We start from the raw sequence: 22,576 nt of genomic DNA on the forward strand, positions 1-22,576 counted from the left end.
TTATTTAGTACATCAATTATGAGATCTCTTGTAGCGCTACTTTTCCAAATTTATTTTTATAACCAATCACATATCATCAAATTATAAAATTTTTGGTTAATAAATGCTCACTTTTTTCCATGAAAACCAATGATGACGATATGAATTGACATGTATGCATTCGGTTGTGTCAAACAATAATATAAATGTTATCAGTTTGTATTGTAGTTCCTCTCAATATAATCTAGTAGAAAAGGAATCAAATGAAAAGAAACGTGCAATATACAATCATTTGGGTGTCCCAAATCATTTGGGACAATACTCGTATACAGATAGAGCAAACCAAACTGAGTCGAAAAGTCATCTTTTATTTTTTTTATAATACTTAATAAAGAAGTTATTATCGAGTAGAGTCTGGTCAATCAGCGCCAATCTTTAGCCAGGCGCACGTCGGTGAGCCGCGCGCCGTGAAGTGTGCGCTGCTGCATACTATCAGGCGCGCGACTCACCGACGTGCGTTCGGCTAAAGATCGGCGCTGATTGGTCAGACTTTACTCAATAATAACTCCTTTATTAAGCGTAATAAAAAAAATTATACAAGACTTTTCGATTCAGTTTGACCCGCTCTGTCTGCACACAAGTATTATCCCAAATAATCTGGGACACCCTGAATAATTATTGTTCGAGAAAATCATAGGCAACTATTGTAGAACATTACTGAATTATAAACCTTTAGTTTTATCACTATTCACATACGCCAAATTTTACCAGGTTTTCTATATCTTTGATAGAACACAATTATTTCTTATATATTTTATATATATATATTATGCTTGTTCTCGAGGGTCCACTATTCGTGTACGTTATTCTGTAACATTTGTATCAAGTGGTTTGAATTGAGTAACACATAACGCGCTTGCGTACTTATGATTGGCAAAAATTATAAATCATAGTAACTGTCAATGAACCCGAATAATCGGTTTCAATTGAACACTTTTGCCGAACAATGATTCTTTATTTGCTGCACTTCACTTGTAATTCATTTGCATCTGTGAAAATACTAGTTGCTGCATTAAAAAGAGCCTATGCTTTCTAAGGTTTGTTTAATTTCTCATTGTGATTATTATTAATGAATAATTAATGTTCATAAATAGTAACTACATATATCCTGACAATAAACTTCGAAAAACATTTCGCATCGAAGGCATTTGCCGAATGAGGAAGTTTGAGTACTTTAATGAACTTAAGAACTAGGCTGGCGGTAATGTAATTACTGGTAGGGTCACCCATGCTGGACAGATCAAAGGAGATGAGTCAGACTAAGAGATATACCGTAGTTATATCAATATTTTTGAATAAGATGGAAGCAGAAAGAGACGATAATAGAGAGAATAGAAAAAGAATTAGAAGACTTCAAATAGTTAGAATATCTTTTAAGAAAGTTTGAGGACAAATGGCAAAAGAAAATATTCCGATGAACACTACGAAAAGGAAGAAGAGTAATAACTCTCTGCGATCCTGGGACGAGGAAATACAACAGGCCATAACAGTCTAAGGATTCGAAGAAAAAGATGGACGAAAATACATGGTGATTAGAAACGAGAAGACAGTTTGTATAAAATCTGCTAAAATAATAATAATAATATTTTATGATTATATTACAATATATACTTTATAATTAAATATATTGTGTTAAATAGTCTCTCTTATTGCATTAAATTTCTCATATGTTGATCTTAAAAACAATTGCTTAATATCCTTAATATACACACTTAAAACTATCATATTTTCTCTTAACGGCAGATACCTTAGAACACTTCAAAACGAAAATCTTAGTACAAAAATGTCGAGACTATAATAGTTTTTAAATAGAAAGCGATTATATTTTACGAATGACAGGGCTTAGATTTCGCGCGCTCCGTCACGGCGAAATAGTAGATACCTTCATGATAATATTGATCAACCACTTTGACAGCTGAAGTTGAAACATATCACAAATTTTTATTTGAATAATTTTTGAGATGCCTTTAGTTCTTGCATCTATTATTCGTAAAAAGAATATACTAATACTAATGCAATGCGTAGAAAAGCGGGAAAACATATAATGACAATGCTATTGTAAATTTATATGATAATCATAATATCATAAAAAAGACGTCTCATTCATAGAGCATTTTTTCACTTCTTATTTCGCCGTGCCTAAGCGCGCGAAATCTCAGCCTTGCCATTCGTAAAATATAATCGCTTCCCGTTTAAGAATTATTATAGTTTCGACATTTTTGTATTAGGATTTTTGTCTTGAAATGGGTAATTATTTACTATAACGGACCCAGCTCCAATCACGTTGACCTTGATATATGTTGTCAAGGACATAATCCTGAGTAATTTTTCCTTATAATTTAATCGGCGGTCATTGTTTATTAAAAAGTTGTTAACAAATAAAGTTTGAAAAATAAAATATTAATTTTTACATAAGTTTGTAATTTCCACGCAAGAAACAAGGTCCATCTGCATCAGAACCCTGATTTAAATGTGAAACAAGGTCTTTACATAATTAATATAATATTAGAAAAAATCAGTACACATAGGAATCAAAAATTTTATTTATTCTACAGTTGCAAATGTACTGTTTTCATCTAAGGGATACAATGTTGCCATTATTTCAAAAAATTTACGTATTCGTTCACAATATTGATATTTACGTTTAAATATAAACTCAGCTAAATAATGTATGTAATGATAATCACGAGTTCCATATTTTGGTATTCCACTCCCCCCTTAACCCAAATCAAATTTTAGTTTTAAATCAGAAATAAGTTTGGGTTAGGTTATATCTTCCGGAAGTGGAGTCCCCCCGCAGGGGGGACGGAACCCACTACGTCCACGCTTACACTTTCCCATTCACACAACAATTCTGGGCTGAACCTCGTTTTGCATTGTAAAGTATATGCATGGATACAGTGGGTTTCGCCCCCCCTGCGGGGGGGCTCCACTTCCGGAAGATATAACCTAATCCAAACCTATTTCTTATTTAAAACAAAAATTTGGTGTGGATTACGTCGTATAACTTAAACCAAATTTTCGTTTCGAACTCAACTTAAACTTTAAATATCTCAAAAATTATAAGAGACCGCCGATTAAATTATAAGGAAAAGTTATTCAGGATTAAGTCCTTGACAACATATATCAAGGTCAACGTGATTGGAGCTGGGTCCGTTATAGTAAATAATTACCCAAATTTCAACCTTCTACCATTTTTTTTTCTGAAATACAGCCAATTTTTAATTTTTCCCCGAAACTTTAGAGACCTCTAGCTCGGAGGAAGGTTCATTTGTGGACCCATGTTCATAGGAAAAAAAAATCTTATTTTGAACTCTAGAATATGCTCCTAAAGTTTAGTGCATCATTTCAGATACACCTTGTATATATACATATTAGAATTATTATTATGTTGCGACATAATTTTAATTCATCAAATTATTATTATTATGTTACTTAAAATGTTTGCCATTAAAAAGTAAGGCGTGCTACATTAACCAATACTGCCAATATAGAATTTAAAATCATTATATACTGAATTAAAATTATGTCGGGACATAATAAAAATTCGAAATTATTTTTATGTCTAGACATAATTATAATTTATTCAATTATTATTATGTCGCCATATAATTTTAATTCATCGGTTTATTATAATGTCTCAACATAATTTTATTTTCATAAATTAACATTTATATAACTCTTCATAAATCTAAAATAATGAAAATAAAATGAAAATACATATGTAAAAATGTATTAAATTATCTTTTTTGCATAAAAATAATTTTACGTAATAATTTACAATATAAACAACTTTAGATGGTAATCAAAAAGTAATTCATATATTACTTTAAATCTTAATAAAAATTTATACATTTTAAATGCAACATAATATAAATTACAAAATATAAAAACAAGATTTATTTGTAATAGTTCGAAAATGAATATTTTTAATGTGCATAAAAAAATTTATTTCAATCTTTAGTATTTTATTTACAAAATTAAAATATTTTGCCAGTACATAATAAAAATGAATTATATTTATATCAGCATATAATAATAATGCTCTAAAACTTTTACCTTCGTCTATTCTTTTAAAAGATAGAACTTACATTCGATATAAATATAAATAACTTTTTTTATGTCTCTACATGTCTACATAATAATAAGGCATTTATGTAGTATAGAGGAAGCTGCACCGATGACCTTGACTTTGACATATGCTGTCAAGGACATGACCCTGAGTAATTTTTTCTTATAACTTAATCAACGGACATTGTTTATTAAAAGGTTATAAATAAAACAGTTTCAGAAAAGTGAAACATAATTTTCACATCGATTCGTAATTTCTATGCAAAAAACAAGATCCGCATCGGGATCCTGATTCGGATGTGAAAAGAGATGTTCATATAATTAATGTAATAATAGAACGGTTCCACATGGGTTTCCAACTTTCCATGCGAAGCGAGGTCTACGTCCCCCGTGCTTACAGGGCGAAACGAGATCTATTAATTGTGCAATTTGCGTACTTTATATACATATACGAGGTTCATCCCACAATTCTATTAGATGGGAAAGTATATCTAACCCAAACCTATTTCTGATTTGAAACTAAAATTTGGTTTGGATTAGGTTATATTTTCCGGAAATGGAGCCTTCCTGTAGAGGGAAGGGACGGAACTCACTGCGTCCATGCATGTACTTTGCAAGACGAAGCGAAGTTCATTCTAAATCTAACCTTGATTTTTTAGGATTGTAATGCATATATATTAGGTTGGCGGTTGATCTTGAAACACACAATAAAAAATTCCTCGCCCTCCCCCGCCCACACGAGCACTGTGTCTACACACATATCAGCAAATTATTACCTTTAGCACTAACACAAAATGATAAATGTTTGAAACTTTTTTTGTTTATAACCTTTTAATAAACAATAACTGCCAATTAAGTTATAAGGAAAAATTACTCAGGGTCATGTCCTTGACAACATATGTCAAGATCAACGTCATCGGAGCGGTCTCCCCTATACTGCATAATTACCAATAATAATGTTTACAAATAATTTCTATATTTATTTTAAATAAAATAAATGTTTAGTTTTGTACTTAAAATGATCGCTATTAAAAAGTAAAATGGCATGCCGTAGACTTCTTATCGCGTACCAGTGATTTATATCTGAATTTAATTGAGGCTATTCACTTACACAAACTTATACTTTTTACGTATTTTTTTCGATTGCTGCTTGTTTATATTTTTATAAGATAAAGAAACTTCTTTTTTTCATGTAAAATTATAAATTATTATATTTGTTTACGATGATAGAAAATAATTAAAGAGGGCTTGTAATAAACAATTTCGTATATGAAATATATGATTTTAATACCGCAATACAGCTTGTTATATACCTACAATTATAATGTATTTAAAATATAATAGATGAAAGAAGTTAAAAAGGAAAATACTGCATATTCGACTGACTGTATATTGATGACATACGTTTTCGACATTGGATTAAAAATAAAATTTAAATTTCAAAATAAAATTTAAAAAAATGGATGCTTGAAAAATTTATTAACGTAAATGTATATGTTTTGAGACAATATGTTATAAAATATAATTATATCAGATTATTATAACAAAATTGTTGTAATGTTGTTGCAATGTTCTGCACTATATGAGTAGTTATGTTTAGAGTTACTCATCGTCTTGTCTTGGACAATTATGAGAGATAAATTGTCATACTTGCATATGAAACATGAGAAATAGCACAACGACCGTAGATATACCGACAATGCACATCGAAGGATGCTCGATGTTGATGAGGTGTTTGTAAAGCGGCGTTACATAATTATTGTCAATATCGTATATCATAATTCTCGTTCAAAAAAGGAAAGCTGTATTTGTATCCAGTACAAAAAATAAAAATGTTGATATCATTGACGGTGGTCTCATATCTGAGACAGAACGTAGTTTCATGTATACTTTTTAAACCAGATACTTATATCATATTCGATGGTAAAAAACTTGTTAATCTGCAAGAAAAGAGAGAATATATCAATCTTAAAGTGTTGTTTTGTCTAATTCTATATCTAAAGTTGAGTCATATTAAAAGGTCTTAGTTTTGAATAATATTTTTAATCGTTCACCTGTTATGATTATGGCTTAAATACACGTATGCAGCGTAATCGATTAAATCGATCTCTCTATCAATATCAGATGAAGCTGCACCTAACACTAATACTTTTTTTCGACAAATTCATCTGGCTTTCTATAAATGATTGTACAATATTAAATCCGAAAAACTATCGATACTCATTGTTAATACAATCAATATATATAAAAATCGCAATAGTATCTAAAAGAGATTGAAAAGATATTTGTCTAGTCATATAAAGTCATACGCAATAAAACGTGCAATAGTATGCGACTCGATTTACCCGTTACAAATCATAATTGCATCAAAATACTGAAGTTCCGTTTCATTTGTCTTTAATTTTTTCACAGACCACTTGTCTTTATTACTATATTCGAATAATTCAAGTCAAACGTGTCAAAATTTTTATATATATAAACTAAAAAACAAAATCAATGTTTAGATAAACAACCAGCTCTTTTCTATTCTTTTCGATATTAAAATATAATTACATGAATATGTCGATATATGTTAAACTGCAGAGCATAATCTCAAATATTTTAAAACTTCCTGATAATTCACACAGCAAGGTTTCTACGCTTCCATTATGATATAATTCGGAAAATTCGTAATCTTTGCAGATAAATTGGTTCTAAAGAGATAGAGGATAACACTTATTAATTCTATATTTATCAACAAAAGAGTCATTTCGGAATATAGAAAAAAAGTATTTTATTATATTAAATTAAAAAAAAAATATCTGTTTTACTATTTGTGTATAGCTATTTAGAAACAAAATATATTAGCTTATATTTATTAAAAAATAATTACTAAATTATTGATCCAAGAATTTCTAATTTAAATTACACAATATAAATGATTATTTTACAATGTAAAAAATTACTCTTTTTATAGAGAATAGAAGCAAATCTTAGATTCTGGTATATGCTGGGGAGAATCAGTAAGCCGGCTTGCTCCTTGTAAACCCATATACTTCCTATTTCATTCGTTCGCTCGTAGTTTAGACTGTTGTTTCGAATTTCGCATTTTCCGCCAAATATCTGTCTGCGTACAAACCAGCCGCGCCAGCATCAATCACACATATCTTTAATTTTTTTTATTTTGATTTCCCATTTGTTCGTTTTAGTTTTCTAAGATGATGATTAATAGAAAATCTTAATCATTTATTTTTCTATGTTCAAAATGAAAGATTTTCGACAGATATTTGCGTTGCTTTTTAAAGATTTGAAGACAGAATATCAAAAAATATAAGGATAATTTTGTTTAGACATACCTTGATGTTATAGCTGCATGTTGTTATGTCTATGATTTTTAAAGAGATTAAAATAGTTCTTTTTTTTGTGTAACTTGATTTTTTCACCGTTTTAGAATTTTAAAAATTGCGCTATAAAAATATAAAGAAACATCAAATATTAACTTGATGAATCGAGACTTTAAATAAAGGTTTCTAATTCATAAAGAGAGTTGGATAAATGAAATCTCTCAAAATAATATAAAAACATAAATATTCCGAAGATAAGCAAATAAATGTGTCCATTAATTAAAAATTGCCAAACTGATTTTTGGCAATCATTTTAAAGCATTATAAATGAAATTCTTAGAAGTTAAAAAATTTAAATAAATTTTGGAGACAGAGAAAATGATGTATTATAATATGCTTCTTATTGAGAGAGAAGTAGTATATCTAGGCCGGTTCTCTCTAACTCCGGTCCTCTGAGAGGGGATGAGGGGCGAGGGGAAACCGGCGCGGGGGGTATGACGTCACGCGGGGGAAACGCGGCGAAACGGTAGGCGCAGGGGCCGCGGAGAGGTGGGAGGGGGAGCGCGGCGAAACGGTAGGCGAAAGACCTGCGGGGACGAGGGAACGCGAAGGACGATGCCGCGAGTAGGTGTGATAGCGCGAGGCGTCCATATAGGCGTAAGACAAGGATAGCGTTTGCATGCACGTGGGAAAAGGATGGCGCGAGGCGTTCGTAATGTGTGGGAGAGGGATAGCGTCCGCATGCACTTGGGAGAGAGATAGCGTCTGCATGCACTTGGGAGAGAAATAGCGCGATGCATGCACGTGGATGATACGGCGTTCGCAAGGCGGTGTGAGAGAGATAATGCGAGGCATGCATGAGTAGAAAAAGGAAAGGAGATGCAAAAATAATCGACATTTTTAATAATAATAATAATATTTATTCAATAATTGTGTGTATATCATATAAACGTGTGTGTGTGTGTGTGTGTGTGTGTGTGTGTGTGTCAAAAATAATAATAATAATAATATAAAAATATAAAATACACAAAAAGATATAAAATATGTATTGTATAATATAATAATAAGGCGGCGCTCCTTCTGAAACAGAAAAATAAAAGTCTTATTAGTATACTAATTTAATTTTTAATATTTAATATTTTTAAAAATAGATACTTACAATCAACTCTTCGACCTCTTGTTCGGAGGCTCATCCCACGATTCCTCTACGTCCTCCTCGTAAGGCTCGAGGCCGAAGAGACGTCTCAAGTCTAAGTGGAGACCATCGGGGCCGTTATCCTCCCAGACATCCTCGGCGATCTCCCGCTCATGGCGTCGCAGCGTTCTCACAAATCGCCGGTGCTCAATATTTAAAAATCCGGGAATCCGAATTTCGTCCGTATATTGATACTATAAATCAAAATTATAACATATTACAAATAATTAATATATTACAAACGATATAAAATGCGCAAATATTACTTACGTTTCGAAATACAACAAGATTCAATATGGTTCTCAACAGCTCCATCGCTAAATCTTGCGCCCACCATGACGCGTTCAATCGTCCTCGTTGTAACACTAAATCTATTAGCGATGGCATTTTTTGAAAATTTTTGCTGCTTTACCACGTAGCGTTCTCATTCGTAACTTGGAACACACTTAATAGACTTCTTCTCTATTCGCTGTCAAACACTTTGTGACGAGCATATCGGGATAGACATTATCTGGATTAAACATTTTAGAGTAGGAGATGTATCACTTACAAAGAACGCTTACTCTCAGCTCTTGATAAGAAAACAAAAGTTAGCATGTTTCCACGAGCAAATATCTAAAGTCTTTTAAATATGAATAATATATTATTATAATATGTAAACCACTATCGAACAGCTATTGAACGACTATCGAACAGCTTTTGAACAGCTGTGAACGGTCACTGAACGGCTATCGAACGGCTTTGAACGGTTATTGAACGACTATCGAACGGCTATCGAGCAGATATGAACGACTATCGAACGGCTATTGAACGGCTGCTGAACGGCTTTTGAACGGATTTGAACGACTTTGAACGACTATCGAACGGCTTTGAACAGCTATCGAACGACTATAAACGACTATTGAACGACTATCGAACGGCTATTGAACAGCTTTGAACGACAAAACAATTATTTATACACCATTCAAATATTTAAAGTCTATGTCCATGTACTGAAATGTAACATCTATATTTTAATTAACTAGCTGACGCCGCTATCTAACATGAGTGGCCTTCACTTGGACACAGTACAATTGGACACGGTGCAAATGGACACGTTACAAATGGACACGAGATTGTGCACACGGTTCAATTGGACACAGTGCATTTGGACACAGTAATTTTGGATACAGTAGCTTTTGGACACATAAGAAAATACGCATCGTTTACTTGGACACCGCTCAATTGGACACTGTTCATTTGGACACCGTTCGTTTGGACACAGAAAGATGCGCACCGTTCGTTTGGACACCGTTCATTTGCCCACCGTTCGTTTGGACACCGTTCATTTGCCCACCGTTCATTTGGACACCGTTCATTTGTACACAGAAACATGCGCACTGTTTGTTTGAATATGTAACAGATGGAGAGAAATAAAAATCATTTTGGGAAAATATAATCAGTATTCTTATAACACTTTATACTGGTAAATCTATGTAAAATATGAAATCGTGAAAAGGAGATACATTTGAAGGTTATAATATCTGTCAAAATAAAATATATTCATACTTATATATCTCTGATACTGATGTCATTAATTTTACATTGCATTTAGCACTTTGTTTAGCCTTTCGCATATTTGGATGTCATGCATGGATACAGTGGATTCCGCCCCCCCTGCGGGGGGGGCTCCACTTCCGGAAGATATAACCTAACCCAAACCTATTTCTTATTTAAAACAAAAATTTGGTGTGGATTACGTTGTATAACTTAAATCAAATTTTGGTGTCCAAACGAACGGTGTCCAAACGAACGGTGGGCAAATGAACGGTGTCCAAACGAACGGTGGGCAAATGAACGGTGTCCAAACGAACGGTGGGCAAATAACGGTGTCCAAAGGAACGGTGTCCAAATGAACGGTGCGCATCTTTCTGTGTCCAAACGAACGGTGTCCAAATGAACAGTGTCCAATTGAGCGGTGTCCAAGTAAACGATGCGTATTTTCTTATGTGTCCAAAAGCTACTGTATCCAAAATTACTGTGTCCAAATGCACTGTGTCCAATTGAACCGTGTGCACAATCTCGTGTCCATTTGTAACGTGTCCATTTGCACCGTGTCCAATTGTACTGTGTCCAAGTGCACCACTCCCATCTAACATCACGTACAGAAATTTAATATTTGCGTACTGGGATAAGAAAGAGAAAAAGGGAAGAATAAAAGAGATCAAAAACATATTTTAACAATAGTTTATTCTAAATAATGTTTGGATGAATCTTTATGATGATTCGTCCACCAATTGAATATTTTAAATACATTTTGTAAAGCGCAATTTTTTACATGTTTTTCACAGCGCATAGTATTAGTAACATCTAATTTATTTAACAAAGTGATATCTTCATAGTCCGCATCCAAGGTCTCAATAATAACGTCGTTTCTCGCATCATCGTCAAGTATATTGACCAGCCATTCTCGTTTTTCGCGTCCTTTAACGTACACGATAGGAGAGGCTCCATCTTCCTCTTCCGTTGCGCCCATCACAGCTCTCTTAATCAAACGCCTAGCGAAGCTGTATGGAACGTTTTCATCCTGCCATTGAAGTCCATGGTGATGTCCGATTAGCAATGAAGCTTCACATCTCTCAAATTTTGTAAGCGCACGCCATGGTACGGGACTTGCAAAAAAGTAATGAGAGAGAACAAATCCATTTCTCAATATCGCTACTTCCTTCACGATAAAGTTTCGCCCGATAATGAATCCCTGCAGATCCACAAACGTTGGCGCGATCATACTGATAATATTATCGTACGATTGCAAGAACGATGTACGACTGTTGTCAATCGTCAAAATCTCAATCTTTATATATTTTGACATTGGAGGGGATATTTGCTGATTTAGGTAATTTTACGAACTACGTTGGTCAATGGACAATATTCGACAACGCGATCGTGCAAGATGAGACAATAGGCGGTAGTATTTGCAGGTATATCCACCTTGCACTCAAACTCTAATTTCATGTCCACGGTGGAATTTTTGACAGACTCGTTTTGTCGCGAGCAATCGATAACCGCGAGAAGACCGCAATGTAAAAACTTTGAAATGTTTAATAGCACATCATCATTATCACATTCGTAATAAGATTTGCGAAAACGAGAGTACATATCGAACAAAAGGGCGAATCTATTTTTATCGAAATCTAAATTCAAATTATTGTAGAGATACAATTCCAAGTTTAGATAGAGTTTAATTTGCGTTGGTCAATTTGCAGTCGTCGAATGTAGTAATATCTTTTAACACAGCATTTTTTCTGCCAGTCTGCAGCGCAAAGATCACGTATCGCGGCTTCTCCAGTTGAGAGGCGGCTTTCACGGTCCACGAATGCTTGGTCGTATTATGCAATAGAGGAAATTCGTATAGATCCCAAGAGCGAAAACTCATATTCAAGTATCGCCCGCTTTCCAACGCGCGTAGCAAAGATAGTTTATTGACCTCGCTCAATATTACATGTGGCATACGCCATTGTATCTTGAATAATTCGATATCAGCTTCAGCCGAAGCATTTCCAAATATGCAATTGTTGTCGTTGCGCGAACGTATCAAAATTAATTCGTGACAAGCGTTAATCACAACTCGCTTATAATCTTCGCAAAAACCCAGTAGTATGTTTAGCGGCACGCAAAAATTGAAGTAAGATTCAACAGCATTATGCGACATATTCCACGCAGCATTCCCCAAGATTTTACCTTTCTCGGTTGTTAGAGAGATATAGTATTTAATCGTGAAAGTTATTCCAACGTTTCTGTTGCGGTCAATCTCCACACCGTCGAGTTCATATCGAAGTTCATCAAACATAAACGCGACACAATTGTATCCCAATATCACTCTTCCTCCTTCAGCTACTTTACGCACCATCAACTTTCCCTCGACGTATAGAAAACTTTCACATGGCAACGTGTACAAATCTTGATGTTGTATCGGTATCCGTATCTCGTCGCTATATCCAAGCGTTGTGTTGGCGTATGGATTGTACGTATGAGTCTCAATTTTGACGATACGGTCGTCAAAGATCGGCTCACCTCTGATATTCAAGATGTCAATCATATTGTTCAAGTATTTCGTACGACGAATCTCAATGATTTTATAAACTCGCGATTCAACGCGCTCAGCTTTTTTTTAGCGTAACCAGATATCTGATTATTGTCACCCGATACCGCAGTCACTCGCCTTCTCGCAAAAATATTGTCTCTCGCAAAGATATTGTCTCTCGTGTGCTCCGTGCTTCCGTTCAACACAAGCATTTCATTTGTCAAACGCTTTATTTTTGTCGCCGCCGTTTATGCAATCTTACAGTAATTACCTCTCCTCGAAAATCGAGCAAATGTCCTTCTTAATCAACAATGCGTATCGTTAAATCAATAATGCTCCGTGCGACGATCGGTAGATAAATGATCTGTGCTGGCGTTTCCGATATCTTATATCCTGGCGGCACGCTCGGTGAAAATTCATGTATCGTGTGTACGCGCTTGTCATTGCTGTACGCGCCAGTGGTTACGCTGCATTCTATACGAATAATATTTACGCTAATAATATTTATTGGTACATCCGATTCGTGCCATTTCCGAGGCTGTAATATACGATTCGACGAGAATCCCAACAACGATCCAACGTTGCCCGGTTTACTAAAATTTATTCTATAGACACATTTGATTTCACTTTTTAGCGTATTATGATTAGCGCGAAGCGTTATTGGATATTCATCGTCTTCTTCGTCATCAACAATATCGTTGGAATCAACTACGCATCGATGTCGTAAAATTGCATGTCGGAGATATTCGTTTATAGCGTGTAATTCGTACGATCCCTCGGGAATCGCAATTTTCTTATCGTCGTTATCAAAATAAAATTTATTATTCCAAGAATTCACGTTCGATATCGTATGATACGTTTCAAAGTCCGTTAAACCAAGCTCGTAATCGCCATCGTTTAAATCTATAGCCGGAAAGTAGCTTACAGCAAGAGCGCTAATCTTGCCGGTCAACGTAAGTGTGAGTGACATGCTGGAAAACTGTCGAATGAATACTGAATCGCGACGGGTCAGGCTTTAAATTCATATCGATCATCGACCGTTTGAAGAAATCGTAGATACAATTGTCCACAAATACTTTGATTATAATTTTGATAGGCCGTGTGATTGTATTCTATATTCGCAACATTCTGTCCAAAATATCGCACTAATTCCTTGGGCGGTCGAAGATTTCCGAAACTATCGAAATATACTACACGATCTCCCCTCTTTATATACGCAACCCAATGAGTACCGGAATCGACGTCATCCAAATTGACGATACCGCTCTCATTTCGCCGTACACCGTTTATCGGTAAATTATTGCGCATGAAAACGCCTCTAAAAAATTGTATACGCATACATCTTGCAAGTTGTTCCAATTGTACATTGATTGTTACACCGGCAGGCATTTTTATTTTGACATTTTTTTTTCTTGGCTGCTGTTGAGAACCCTCGTCCACGCTTGTATGGAGCGAGATAAAGTCCGTGACTTTCCATGGCGCGAGTATGACGTTGCATTTCTTCGAGCTGACGTTGCGTCGCCTTGCTATCGTTCACCGCCTTCGCGATTCCCGCTGCTCCGCCAACCAACGAACCGAAAACTCCCAATAATGGTAAAATTGATAAGATACCACCGCGCTTCGCTATAGGAAGTATTCGTTTTTTCGCAGTCTTTTTCTTCGATGATTTTTTTGTTTTCAGCCCCATACCGAATTTTGTCTTTGCCTTCATAGCCGCCCAAACAGCTGTAGCGTCTGCTCTTTTGCCAAGAGTCGAATTTCTCGCGGTAATACGCGTTCGCGCTTTCGTGGCGAGTATATTATCCGCAACGTGTCGTTGACCGAGATTGTTGCATCGGGAATAAGCTATGTCGTGCTCGCGACACGCGGCATCCAATGGATTGATACCTCGATCGCCTCTAGCCAATCGTGTTTCTAAATGAGTTCCCGGTCCGCAAAACTGATAGCCTGGAATATGTAATTCGATAGGAAGTGCATTTATCGCACGATTTAACAAACCGCTACCTCTTATAATTTTTGCTGGCATTTGTCACAATTTTTTATTAACGGTGTTGGACCGTCGAAATGTGTTTGCTGCCACGACAAATTATAATGTCGCGTGCATCGACGATACTATTGAACCTCTGAGTCAGCTTTTATATGTTCGGGAAGCTTGTCCCACAATTGTTCCACGTAGCTACCAAAGTCTCGCAGTAAAACAACCTTGGGGATAATCTGTAACTGGTCGGTGGTAAGCTCGAGAATATCGCTGTCAACCGATAGAAGAAGAAACATTTTTGAGACTGAGCGGTTTCGATTCGGTGCATCTCTATAAATAGGGATGACTCATTTTCCAAAACTGATTTGAGATTCGCGAGAGCAAACATGCGGTTCGCGCGACAAGCGACAATAATCAAAGTGATAAATTTTGACGATAAAACACGAGTAATGTCCGAGAAAGAAATACGCAAGCATGGAAACATGCTGCCGACTACTATACGCGGTATCATTTGCGGTCCTTCGAATTGCGGTAACACTAACGTGTTGATAAGTTTGATAGAAAGTCCACATGGTGTACGTTTCGAGAATGTACTCGAAATCACTTCAACAACCGAAATATCGATACTTGGAAAATTTGCTATTATCGATCGATGAAATTGGTTATTTTACATTCTCTAATAATATTGACGTTATTCCACCGAGCAAGGCGCTTCCGAATTCCATTTTTATCTTTGACGATGTGGTGTGCGATAAGCAAGATACGATAAGAGAGTACTTTGCAATGGGTTGACACTCGAGCGTCGAATATTTCTATCTTTGTCAAACGTATGCCAAGGTACCCAAGCATCTTATACGGGACAATGCAAATTTACTGATTTTATTTAAACAAGATGGTACAAACTTGAAACATGTATACAACGATCATATAAATACTTACATGTCTTACGACGATTTTCGCGCATTCTGTCAAAAATGTTGGCAACACAAGTATGGATTTGTAGTGATTGATAAAGACAGTTTACAAACTAATGGACGATATCGAAAAAGATTTAACGATTTTGCAATACCGTAAAGTGATTAGTCGCTATCAATACATCGATCGAGCAACGTTTAAAATTTTTGTCCGAGCACAACAAGACGACGATGATTGACAGTGACGATCATGAGAAGATTGCAAGAGAGATTGTAAAAACGAGCGAATCAATCCGCAAAAAATATCGTTCTTTAAAAACCGGTCAAATGGAGGAAGACATCGCATTGGAGACGCACTTTAAACCAATTATCGAACCTCTAAAACAACTTGTCGAAAATACAATCAATGTGGAATCTAATGAAGCGAAAATCGAATCATCGAGTATGAAGACAAGCATCTGAAAGAAGAGTCTGGTACAAAGCGAACAAGGTCAAATATATCATTGAACAATTCGCTAATAACTTTTACTCCAAATCAATCGAAACGTAAGCGAATGAAACAATTATCGAATGTTACTTCTACTCCGATAAAAGATGTACAATCGAGTCAAATATTGTACAAAAGATCGTCTCCGTATGTGGAAGAAATTTTCGAAACCACGCCTGAAATGCTTGTGACATCGGTTCAACATCTACTACAAACGTCCGAGGGTCAAAATACATTGCGCACACATCTGGGTCCACTAGAACAAAAATATGTGGGAGCTATTTTGAGTCAAGATAAAAATAACAGTATGGATTATGTTTACGGTGTTAAATTTTGCAACGAAAAAATGATGATGGGTGATAAAATTTTTGATGTGGATAAAGATGACAATATAATTATCGGTAGAATAAGATACATGGGAACACCAGGTCTCTACGAGTTGATTTTCAAGAGAATGCCCGATGGTGACGTATACACTGAGGATGATAAAATTAAATACAAAAATATATTATTGGCGACAAATGCGCATAGACGTGGCAATGATATGCGTAATCCAGTGTTAAATAACAAGGGATACAAGTATAAAAATATAATAGCACCATTAATCTCTAATAAAAAAGCTGGAAGAGGTATAAACATACCGCGCGCTATGACGTTAAACGATAATAAGATCGATTACGTGCATTGGAATGATCCCAACGAATTGGTAGATCGCTTGCGATTGCTGGAAGCTTCGCGTCAAGCCGACAACAATGCCCACGACAATGAAATATTATCAATTATCGAGGAACTTTACGAAGCTGGTCATATTATAAATTAATCTATGCGTCGGCGAAACGAGTCAGTCTGTCATTATTGTTTGTATCGAAATGTCGATTAATAAATTTGGATTATCGTTGGGAACACCGAACAACTCATACTATCAATAGAATGGATTACTAAGAAATTACGTGCGCGATAACGCTCTGTGTCAGACAGCCTCCGGCTTTGACGCAAGGTCGCGCAAGATACGACGCGTAGCGCAACCGGAAGATGATGTCGCAAACAAACAGTACGTGGAAATACGTGTCAAGCTTTTGGAGGACAGACAGGAAGAACTTAAGAAAAAAATAATCACAGTCGAGACGAATGTGCAAACGTTGCAAATAATAATGGATGAGATGCAGTAAATGCTTCGGTATGCAACTCACGCGCAGACTACATCTAATTCAGTGCAGGAGAAGAAAGATATATAAAAAATATACGTGGAGGAATTATCTCATTATTGCAAATTATGCCTCGATCAAATACCATATGTCGCAAAAGACCTCTGAAAAACAGCTGCTCGTGGAAGAATTGCATGCTCCAGCGAGAAAAAATTTCCCACGTAGACGTGTCATAGTACGCGGATACGACGATCTGTGGCAGGCGGACGTGGTCGAGGTGCGTCCATATGCACGATTCAACAAAGGCTACAACTATATACTCACAGTTATCGATGTGTTGAGCTAGTATGCGTGGGCTGTACCGCTCAAGAGTAGGAGTGGAAACGAGACGGCTGATGCTATCGCAAAGATATTCAAAGTATATTTACAATAAATATACATATAATCTTAATTTACAATAAAAATACATAATTTTTTATTTACAATAAATATACATGCTTTTTATTTACAACGGTATTTTATAATGTCCCCACGGTAGCGTGTCGGTGATTTCGGATACGATATACCGCTTGTCATCGTACGGATTTAAAGCAATTTTTGTCTCACGAATAGTGTATACTTCATGTAATTTAGATCAATGTTATTGTTCTCGCGACGACGTTACTCTTGACGCCTTTTACTTTTTTCGTGTCTTTCTACTCGCAAGGCGTACATTTTTGCCCTAAGCCCGACGAATTCGATCATGATGGCGCCATTATTTTCATCCTTCATTAAACCCGGTATCTTTTTATTCGCGAGCGGTATACCGTACACATTGTCCACCGCATAATCGCTGGTATCGAATTTGTCGACGTTGCGCTTTATATTCTCATATACATCTTCACACTCGATGTAATATATGAGACTGTCGGTGTCGGTGTACATGACTTTACATTTCTCTCGATGCATAGGTACCATGTAATCGTGGTGAAACTCGTACAAACATGTCTTGGATATGTCGAGTATACACATACCCACGTTGATTGGTTTATTAAATTTAAATTCGGGATTGCGCAATTCAACGGCGATCAAATTCTCCGAAAACACGCTTCTACTATGAAAATTTGGTTTTGCGATCATCGCCTCTGCGCCATATTTTTCATCCCAATGTATACAAGCTTAATATTAACGTGATTGCGCACATTTTTCATCGTTTTGCCAAATACCGCATTATTCATTAATTTATATAAATTTGTTTCAAAATCATTTTTCGCGAATGTTCGGAATTGTGTATTGAGTTCGATATAACTGCGAAGCCATGGAGATTGCGAAAACTGTAATATTCGATGTATTTTTGTAACTCAAAGTCCGTGTCGTGTGCGTTGCTGCAGGTTGTGGTAATGTATTACGTAACGCTTTTCATCATATAAGGTTTCGAGCAGTTTATCCTGCCGCTTACCAGGTGGTTTGTCGCGTGTCGGCCAAAACGGTAGGTCAGTGTGCGCATCGTGAACACATTGCGGATACTCGAGATCGACTTCAAGGATGTAGCCTATAGGCGAATCGAGCGCGATCGATGATGTATCAAAATCGGATACGTCGTCGACCCATCGAAAATCTGCATAGGGCAAGGGTTGACACATTGCCCATCTGTACAAATTATTTACATCAAAATACGTGAGATACGTTGAAGGTTTCGATGGATCGTACGATTGCATATATTTGTTATTAGCATGTACGTATCTGTTGGAACATTGACTCAAACCACCGCGTATTCCGCGTTCGATAAACATAACCATGTCAATATCCGTAAGCAATTTGAATGTAATATTCGTATACTTCAACATGGCGTCCCACGTGTATCTGGGAAGAGTGTAGTAATACGCGGGATCGAACCCATAACTTTTAATACAACTCTCGCGGAAATCTTCAAAAATGTCTGCTAATAACAAGACATCAATTTTGAGATACAAGTCGCTATATTCGCCCAGCGTTCGAATGGAGAACCGCTTCAGACGTTCTCAGCGTGCGCGTAATCGCTCTCGGATATTGTGTCATCGGTCAAGGAACTGTAAAATGATTCGCGCGGTGGTAAACACGTATCTTGCAACCTGTCGACGCAGTCAATATATTCGTACGGAAAGACGCCCTTCCGTGTTAATAAATTGAAATTGTCATTCGATAAATTTAGAAATTTAGATTTTAAAATTTTGAGTTTGTTTTTATTCAAGAATGAGGCCAATTTATCGAGACTATCTGTGAGAAATTTATACGAATCGATAAAACGCAATTTAATATGATTTTTTAATTTTTCTTCGGTAAGTTTAACATTTTTCGTAAATGATATACATATATTTTTCTTTTGTTATCGGAAGTAACTCGATTTCCCCTTCAAATGCTGTAGCTATTTCCTTTATAATAAAATGTGCATCGTAACCGGATAAATTATGAAAAACTATTGGAATGCAAAAAGAATCTTTATAATTTAAATTGCAATTTGAATGCGCGGGACCTCTGTATCGCCCGGTCAGATGGCAATGATCGCGTACGCGTGTATCGTCTTATACGAATGGTTTCTTGCAAATGTGACATTGTGTCGCGCTATGAAAATTTTCCCATTCATCAGATGTTAAATTTACCATGGGGACATTAGCTGATAAAATAATTTTTATACGTTGCGCTAAATTTTTTAGTTCTTCGACGAACCATGATATGCAATCAATATCGCGACGGGAATGATACGCGGATAACGAATCATCGTACGAACAATGTACATAATATGCTATGCTAAATACTTATGATATATTGGTAGTTTCTCTCTTCCTCCGTCTTCTCTAAAACACATTCCAAGTCGGCGTACACGACGAAAGGAAGCCGCTCTTTCCGATTATAGTTGTTGAACGTGAGCCACTTGTCCTTATCGCTCGGTAATCGGATAGCGCACTCGTTCATCCCTCGACAGTCCACCGTATGTGACTGTAACTTGTCGTTCGAGCCAAAGTAGTGCAAACATCTGTAAAAGAAATAATTTTTAATTTTTGTTCAAAGATTTCTGCAATATAATTTATTAAATATATACGTACCGATCGCAGATATATTTCTTGTGTTCTTTTTTGCTCAATTGCGAGCTCACGAGGCGGGATAGATTCTTGATCCTCGCGAAATGTCCAACGTTGTTGTCTTCAATGTACAACAGGTTGACGTGTTTGTCTCTTTTCAGCTCACTCAGACGTATCGGGACAATGTTCTTTTCCTCGATACTATATACATTGATTGAGATATCGTTGGCAAGTTCGAATTTTTTAATTTGATTCACAGTCACAGGAAACTCAATGTCCTGGAGATTCAGCACTGTCGTGTAATGAGGATACGAAGATTCCCGATCCGCGTTTCTTTAGGCTGGATATAGTGCGGCGACCACAGACCACGCGAAACACGCATTATCATTAGATTGCACGTTTATTACCGCTCTCTTCATTGTTATTTCTCGCGGTAATTTAATGTGGCACCCCGCGCGCATTGGATTATATTTATTTATATTTACAGTTAAATCAAGTATTCGCGACAATGCCCAGCCGCTATCGCGTTCCTGAAATTCTTCGAGCGATGCTAGAGTGGGCTCGACAACGCGCCGCTCGTACCATTCGCGTAAATTGGATGTGCGAAAGAGTTCATAGTTTCTCGTATTGATACTTTTATTTGCGCGCTTATCACCCGTCACAAATTCACCATTGAACAATGTATTAATTTTCACATTAAAGTGTTTTTTCATCACATTTCGCACATGTTCCAGCACAATGTTTTTCCTCGAAAAATTGACGAGGCTCGATGTGATTATGATTTATGACCGCACCAGTCAATATGCGGCTCTCGAACGCCGTATCGATCTCTCGCCAAATCAATCCGTGTTGTTGCGTACTACATCCTGCACCCGCATGTACAAAACGCCTGCGTAACGAATTCTTCAATCCCTCGAGTCGTGCGATTCGGCAATTAGCGATTGCCGAATCCCGATCGATAATCGTAAACGTTTGGTTCGACTTTGCTCTTCCACCGATTCGATATATTCGTCGCATCGTTGCTCCCACGCAACGTACTCCTCTATCGAATTCACCCTTGCAGATTGCTCGCACAGAATTCGTTCGGCACTGTTTTCCGCCATATTTCTAAATTTATGCCAAAAATTTTTGCTAACAAAATGCGCTTATTAATAGCTCTTGTCTCGGAACTCTTGGCGAAAATACTGATAGGGTGTGCCTCTTTACTATGATTTTATATTCTATCTTGATATCTTTTTCCATCATGTGTATCTATGTAAATTTTTATTTCGCGGTTTGTCACGTACATTTTGACTAACATCGATTATTGCATTTTTGTCGTCTAGAGATGATGTCGAATCCCAAGTGCATTGCAAAAGTTTCAAATTACATGCAGCTGTCCAATGTTAGTGCAATTTAACCACGAGGATTATCCTTATATTTTAGGATTTTGTCATGTTTTGACACGCGCGTTTGAAATCTGATATCTGTGGGTGATATCATCGCGAAGCAGCCGTATATCGGCGCTTGAATAGAAAAATTGAAAAATATATTGCGTCATCAATAATCCCCACTACATTGCAATTTTGCAACGCTAATACATATTTTAAATATGTTCAATACGTTCAGTATTGCATCGACTACTTGTGTGAAAGGTTCATATAAAAATGTATCCCACTGAAGGAAGCCGCATGAATTATTACGTTCCGATTCAAGATGCTGATGAAACTTCACCGTGTAAGAAGAAGAAATGTATGTAATGCTTTATTGGTCCCCTAAGGGTTTCAAGGCGCTTTTAAGGAGCGTACCCGAACCTTTACAAAACTCCAACTTCTTTCTACTTTCTCTCTCTTATTCCTCTCACTTCATCCTCCATCTCTCCTTCCTCTCGTCCCATGTCCATTCCTTCCCGTCTATCCAAATCCTTCTGTTACTTACCACCACGCTTCTTCCTTACCCTCTTTCCCTCTTCGCTTTTTCCACCATCCTCCATCTCATTCTTCTCTCCTCCATCGTTAAGTCCTCGTCCACGCCTATCTTCCACAATCTCCTTATCTCATTTCTTTTCTCCGATATCTCTTCCTTGTCTTCTTCTTTATCCATTTCCACTATTAATACCTTTTTCCCCCTTCTCCTATTCTTTCCACTACCCCTCTCATTTTTACCCTTCTCCCCAATACCTCCTCCATTACTTCTACCATAACCTCCCTTCTCTCCTCCGCCGGCTCTTCCCTTCCACGCTTCTCAACACTACATTTCTTTTCCTTCTTTCTTCTAGTCCCCCTCTTGTCCCTTTCTCCTTTTTTCTTCTCTCTTCTATGTCCTTTCCTTCTCTCCTACTCCC

At 36.5% G+C, this 22,576-nt stretch overlaps 1 protein-coding gene and 1 pseudogene across 2 annotated transcripts in view; one reads left to right on the plus strand and one right to left on the minus strand.

Moving 5' to 3' along the window:
* LOC138943518 (odorant receptor 22c-like) overlaps positions 1-22,576 on the plus strand; it is a 142,458-nt gene that overhangs the window by 116,249 nt on the left and 3,633 nt on the right. The gene's annotated exons all lie outside the window — the stretch shown is intronic.
* On the minus strand, positions 5,755-9,015 carry LOC138943476 (uncharacterized; annotated as a pseudogene).

This window comes from Polyergus mexicanus, unplaced genomic scaffold, assembly GCF_030449975.1.
Source record: "Polyergus mexicanus isolate NDT 795.1 unplaced genomic scaffold, iyPolMexi1.0 SCAF_27, whole genome shotgun sequence".
Classification (NCBI taxonomy): Eukaryota; Metazoa; Arthropoda; class Insecta; order Hymenoptera; family Formicidae; genus Polyergus; species Polyergus mexicanus.